Below are 6,557 nucleotides of genomic sequence, written 5' to 3'. Positions count from 1 at the left end.
GCAGCGTTATGCCGGCAGTACTCACACAACGAACCACATTGGGGTACAAGCCCCTGGCATACTACAGTGGGAATTTGAACCCAGTAATGAGAGGTCATTTTTCTTGCGAACAAAGTTTAGCTGCCGCAGCATTCTCCATAGAGAAAGCTACAACCATTGTGATGGGATGCTCCATGACGTTGCACGTCAAGCACTCACTATTTGCCATTCTAGAGAAACCCATTGGCACATTGACATCTCAGAGAACTTCTGCTTATGATGTGATCATATCAAATCCATCGATTAAAGTAGTTTGATGTAAGATAGTAAACCAAGCCACGTTTATAGCAGAGCCAGTCACTGAAGGAGAGCCAATACATGACTCTGCAAATTATGAAGAATTCTATGAGGAAATTCCCAGGGTGAGAGAAAATGCCTTGGCAGAAGGAGAGATCATCTTTAAGTGATGGACAAAGATATACATGCGTTGCTGTGATGAAGCACACAGCAAGTGGAGAATTTTGAGTACTTATTTGTGCACGAATACCATCTCACTATTCAGCACAGGCTGCAGAATTATTGGCGTTGATACTCGCCATTGAGAATCATGCAGACCAGGAAGTAACGGTGTATAGTGACTCCGCCTATGTGACGTCAACAGTGCACGCATGCTTAGCGCGCTGGAAAAGGAGGGGCTACCTCCGAGCAGACGGCACGCCAGTGCAGCACGCAGCCTTATTGGACAGATTGATAAAGGCACTACAGCTGCCAGTGGGTATAGCAGTTGTGAAATGCGCCGCCCACCCAAAAGGGACAGATTTTATCTCACGCGGAAATCAAGCAGCAGACTCGGAAGCCAAGCGTATGGCATCTAAAAGTGAAACGATCATGGAAGTGGAAGTTATCCATGCCAACAAGCGAATGATGGTTGCATGAACTGCACCTGAAAGTTGCAGTAATTTGGGGCAAACACAGCTAATGGAACTCCAAGGGGAGGCACCGCAGGAAGAAAAGAACCTTTGGAAACATTGAGGGTGTTCTTTAAACCCCTCTGACAGCTTGTGGTGACAAGACAGCACTGGTAAACCAGTAATGCCTTTATGCCTATTAAAAATAGCACTGGAGCAGTTACATTATCCGGCACATATGACAAAAGAGAATCTAGCAGCAACACTTGCAGAAGACTGGTTCATACCGAATTTACCCAAGCATGTTGCATTCTTTATAGTGAACTGTATAATCTGCCAACAGTTCACCACTGGGCACACATTAAAAGTAATGAGAGGAGTCATCCCCAGGCCAAATGGGCCTTTTCAGAACTTTCATGTCGATTACGTTGACATGATTCAAGTATGTAATGGGTATAGATACTTAATTGTTGTGGTGTGCCATTCTCTAGATGGAGTGAGACTCTACCTGTGCGGCCAAATTGTTTGTCAGTGAAGTGCTCCCCAGGTGGGGGGTGTGTGAAGTCATGAGATCAGATAACAGAGCTCATTTTGTAAACGAGACATTGGAACAGATTAGCTTGCTGCTTGGTATAAAGCACAAGTTCTCGTCGGTGTATCATCCACAAGGTGACGGGATCTGTGAAAAAGCTCAACGGCTTATTAAAGGAAAGGTTAGCCAAGTTGAAGCTTACTCTAGAGAAGGGATGGTTCCACTGCCTTCCTTTGGCATTGTATGCACTTAGGAACCAACCCGGTTCTGACCATCATCTTACGCCATACGAGATAGCCATTGAAAGAAGCATGAGAACTCCCTTGACACCCCGAGATAGAGCTAGATGTGATGCCCAATCAACAGGATAAATGTTAGTCTCTGAAATGCAAAACTATCTGAACTGCATGACATTTTGCCTTACTGTAATTTCAGACCAGCTGCAGCGAAGACGAAAGGGGTGCAGGGCAGCACGGAACACAGAAGGAAATACTAATACAGACGCAGCTCAAGGACTTCGTATACCATCCATCTTCCCTGGAGACACCATCCTTGTAAGGAACCATACAAGGAAAAAGTGGGACGAGCCAAGATTTAACGGTCCCTTCACAATGGAGGACTGTACTCCATCCGCAGTGAAACCACAAGGCAGGAGAGCTTGGATTTTTCTCGGCAATATCAAACCCTACATCAGAGAAGGCCCCCTGCCTGCACCCCAACGAGAGGAATCAACGAGCAACGGGGAAGAACCTCAGCACGTGCAGATGAGATCCATGACGAGGAAGAAGCACGCATGACCAGCCAGACAAAGACAAAGAACTTTTGCAAATTGTGGCTTAAATTGGACATTTCCTCTAAGCAAAAAAGGGGATAAGGAACCAAAAAACGGACATTCTGTGCATCCTAGTTGCAGGGTGAAGAAGAAAATTGCACGCATAAGCCACAACATAGTCTATGAACTTTGAACTTTAGACTGAGGCACACTTAAGCCTTGATGAGAAAAGAATATGCCAAATTTTGACCGAGGACACTTACATTGGAAGCAAATACAGTATCCCGACTCATTCCACACCAAGACCATATTCAAAATCATTTATGGTGTCCCACAGTAGTGTCATCACAAAAGACGTGATAACTTATTTCAATCTAGTGCTAAGATCATACCCTTCATTGGTGGGAAGGCTCACCAATGTCACTGATTTTCTTCAAGATCCTGAAAACGAAAAGACAATAAAGAGATTGCTTACTATCATTGCCGAACAATTTCTCTTACTTCCTGTGTACAGTGAGAAAGAACCAAATGTCCCAAACACAGACGGAAATAAATGAGCTTATCAACACATTGTTCTTTTGCATAATCGAAGACTGTCCAAATCTTGTCAGAAGAACAACAGACACACTTACGTTTCTTCGAGACCCAGCAAATACAGAACATTTAAGCCAACTCCTAAATAAAATTGTGATCTTAGTCGCACTTCACACGGACGGACAGTGCAGACATTGTTTACATTAAGGAGAGAACATATAATCCTGAACCTCAGCAAGACAGGACAAATGTCCCTGTTACCAGAAGACAGCAGATTGGCCCACAATGTCCTCTTTCGTCTAGTCACTGACTTTCCAGAGCTAGTGGGGAGACCGATCGATGTTGACGTCCCCACTTTCATCAGAGATCCAGCTAACGTTGCACAGATGGGCATGCTCTTGCATGGAATTGTGCTCTAAGTGGAACTCTCTAACCATCAGCAGAGCTATCTGAGGAGATTCTAAAAGCTTTCCGCCGAGGGACAGATCGAGGAAGCAGTGTCAAGGGCTTCACTTGCTGCATTTGTTGTTATTTTGTCCTTATTTCTTCATAATGATCAGCATACAATATGTCCTCAGGACTGAAGCAAATCCGAGGAGTGGACTGGGAGCTTACTTACTTTAGAGAAAATAGAAGAGGACCCAAAAAGTGGGGCCCTCCCGTCCCCTGCACACTGTTTACTGATGCCACATAGGGCCTTCAAATATATGGATATAGATATATAACAGCAGTTTGTTAGTTGAGCATATAACAATTTATTTGGCAAAGAGGAAAACAAAATTTGCCAAAAGGCACATTCTGTTGTACAAAGTAATTCGTGACGTTTAACATATTAAAACAAATTGCGAAGAAGCAATAAATGATGGAGAGGTGATGCTGTCCAATTGTGGAGTGGCCGACGCGTTTCGAGGGTAACCTCTTCTTCATAAGGGCCCAATTGAACTGTTGACAACATTTCAAGGAGACAAAAAGTAAAATCTTTTATTTTATTTCCATAACAGTCAAGGACTGACTGACAAGCTGTACATAACTCGGGATGCTAGCGAGATGGTGAAGAGCAGAATACTGGAGATCTAGTATGGTGAAAAGAGTGAACTAACAGATCAAAGAGAAACACTCTATACTAATAGCTAAACACATAACAAAGGAGATGTATTGTGTGAGATCCACCTACATGGTGGGATCTAGAAAATGGCGTGATGAAGAGTCAGACAGATCGAGATAAGCCAAAAGCGGTAGTGGGTTCTAAATAGCAAGGACCACCCTTGAATAGTGAAAAAGCTGAGTCAATATGGGGAGCGTGTTTAAGAAAAAACCATACCCCTCCTGTGGACGGAGAAAGAATAACTCCAAAAGAGCGCTACTGAATAAAATAAATAATACTTAAAATAAACCGGAATTGGTTTTAAAGAATGCACTCACTCGAGTTGCGGGACGAGTAGCCAAGGCAACAGGGGCATCCGTGTGGTCAACAAGTATTCGAAACAATTATACGATGCAGGGCATCTGCAAAGAGACACGTACTGCTGGCACCTAAGTGGGGACATATACATTTCTGTTATACTGGAGAAAAATAAACCTGGGGTCTCCCAACCGGGCAAAGGGACCCAAGTAGCGGTAGCTTACCTGTACAGTGCGGGGAACACTGTTAGTGGAAACTGAAACCGGCAGGCAGTGGCTCCGCGCGGTCGTAACCTAGGTAACGAGCTGTGCTGGGGACACGCCGTCAGACGTAGAAAGGAAACTAAATAATAAACATAAAAAAGGGCATAGAAGCCGGTGAGTGAGGAATATGGAGGCCATCATGCAATGGCGCATAGTGCAAGCGTACTCATAGGGACTGACCAGAGATCAGGATAAATAAGAAAAGTAGAGTTAATATGTTCCATAATGAAACATAAGAATTCTGGTGTTCACCATCGCAACGCATTTTATAATTTTGGTTCTAATGGAACAGAAATTTGTGAATAGTACAATAATCGTTACAGTCATGATAGATAACACAAATGGTACATGCAGTTTACTCTTAATAGTCCAAAACAAATCATGTAGAGTCATGAGGCTACTCATTATATAGTGAGACAAGTATAATTCAATGGCAAGGGGATAAAAGATTGCGATGTAGCCTATTACTCATACAAGGTTCGAACGAATGGAGAGATGGTTCAATTGGTCATTCGTGAACAGGTGCAAACATTTAAGTGAATATAGGCAAGTCAAACATAGGAAAATACAGTTCCCTTGAAGAAAACATCAAAGTCACAACACTTGTAATGACAAAGAAAAAAAAAAAAAAAAATTTTTTTTAAGGTCCGGGATACTGACACTTGTGTATAGTAGTTGGCGATGTAACATGTGAGTTTCACAATTCACTATAGAAAGCAACTCAAAGAGAATTCATCATTCAGACCCTTAGGTTGCAAAGTGTCAAGTGTGTGGATCCAGTACTTCTCTCGCTGTGACAACAGGGATTGGTAATTGCCACCTCTGTGTGGACGTTTGACAATTTCTATGACTTGAAATTTAATTTGTGCAATCGTATGTTGGAATTCGATGAAGTGCCTTGCCACTGGGGATCTGAGATTCTTACATCTGATGGTGGATTTGTGTTCTGACCATCTTTCTTTGACGGGTCTTGTGGTTTGTCCTATGTATAATTTACCACAGGGACATTTCAATGAGTAGATGACACCTGCGGAGAGGCAGGTGGAAAAGTCTCTGATTTTGAATTTCTTCCCAGTTTGTGGGTGAGATATCGTTTCACCTTTTATAACATTGTTACAGTTCGTACAGTTCAAGCAGGGAAAGGTACCCTTCTTTATGGTACTCAGTACAAGTTGTTTGTCTTTAGGAGGTCTTTCCGCTCTCACTAGTTTATCTTTGAGATTATGTCCACGTTTAAAGGCCATCATTGGTGCTTTGGGAAATAATTTCAGGAGAGAGGGATCATTGTGTAGTATGGTCCAATTTTTTAGGCCTGAGAGACAGACAAAAAGAAAAAGAAAAACACGACGAGGCAAGAAAAACACAAAAAGGAAGATACAAATAAGTGAAAATCTAGTCATCAACCTATCAAGCAAAAACCTGACGAGTGGCCAACTTGATATCTTAAACCGTGGTCTTTCCTTTGTTCCTACTTGCAACACATCACTATTTGAAGAAAAAATCTGTCTTCACAGATTGTTGAGGAAATTAAGATTGAAGATGTTTTTCGAATCCGATTTGGATACAGAATCACAGGCCCTAGAGGATGACATCCTACAGATGCGCCCCAAGAGTACTTTCGACCCTCAGATTCAAAATTCGATCTTGGATCTCTTCGAGAAGAGTGTCATTAATGACCTCAAAAGAATTAATTACCATAGCACTAAACCAGTTAATATTAAGAATAGCCAACTTGAACATGTTGAACAGCTGGCTAAAGATGAAGATTTAACTATCAAACCTGCGGATAAGGGTGGGGCAATCGTGATCATGGATTCATCCTACTACACACGGAGATGTCTGGAACTACTTAACGACACCGTTACTTACACAAAACTTGATAATGATCCACTACTTAGAATCAAAGCCATCATCCAGAAAGCTATTGACAATGCTTTGGAAAACAACTGGATTGATTCAAAAACAAGTCAGTTCCTTATAAACAAATATCCAATCACGCCTGTGTTCTATGGCTTACCAAAGGTTCATAAAGACAACATTAATCCGCCACTCAGACCAATAGTTGCGGGAACTGATAGCATATTTGACCCATTGGCCATCTATGTGGATCGTTTACTTCAACCTCTAATCCAGGAAATACCAACCTACCTGAAGGACACTACAGACT

The 6,557-nt window shown here is 42.3% G+C and overlaps 1 long non-coding RNA gene across 1 annotated transcript; it reads right to left on the bottom strand.

Annotated features, from left to right (window-relative positions):
• Nucleotides 1-3,456: 3,456 nt before the first annotated feature.
• LOC138497577 (uncharacterized) lies at nucleotides 3,457-4,471 on the bottom strand. Its single transcript, XR_011278616.1, has 3 exons — nucleotides 4,352-4,471; nucleotides 4,148-4,258; nucleotides 3,457-3,667 (listed from the first exon to the last, which is right to left on the bottom strand). It is a non-coding gene; the product is annotated as an uncharacterized lncRNA (long non-coding RNA).
• Nucleotides 4,472-6,557: the final 2,086 nt, after the last annotated feature.

The sequence above is a fragment of the Ambystoma mexicanum genome, chromosome 5q (assembly GCF_040938575.1).
Source record: "Ambystoma mexicanum isolate Mex_15411 chromosome 5q, UKY_AmexF1_1, whole genome shotgun sequence".
In the NCBI taxonomy this organism is placed as follows: Eukaryota; Metazoa; Chordata; class Amphibia; order Caudata; family Ambystomatidae; genus Ambystoma; species Ambystoma mexicanum.
This window is presented reverse-complemented; position numbering and strand designations above follow the sequence as displayed.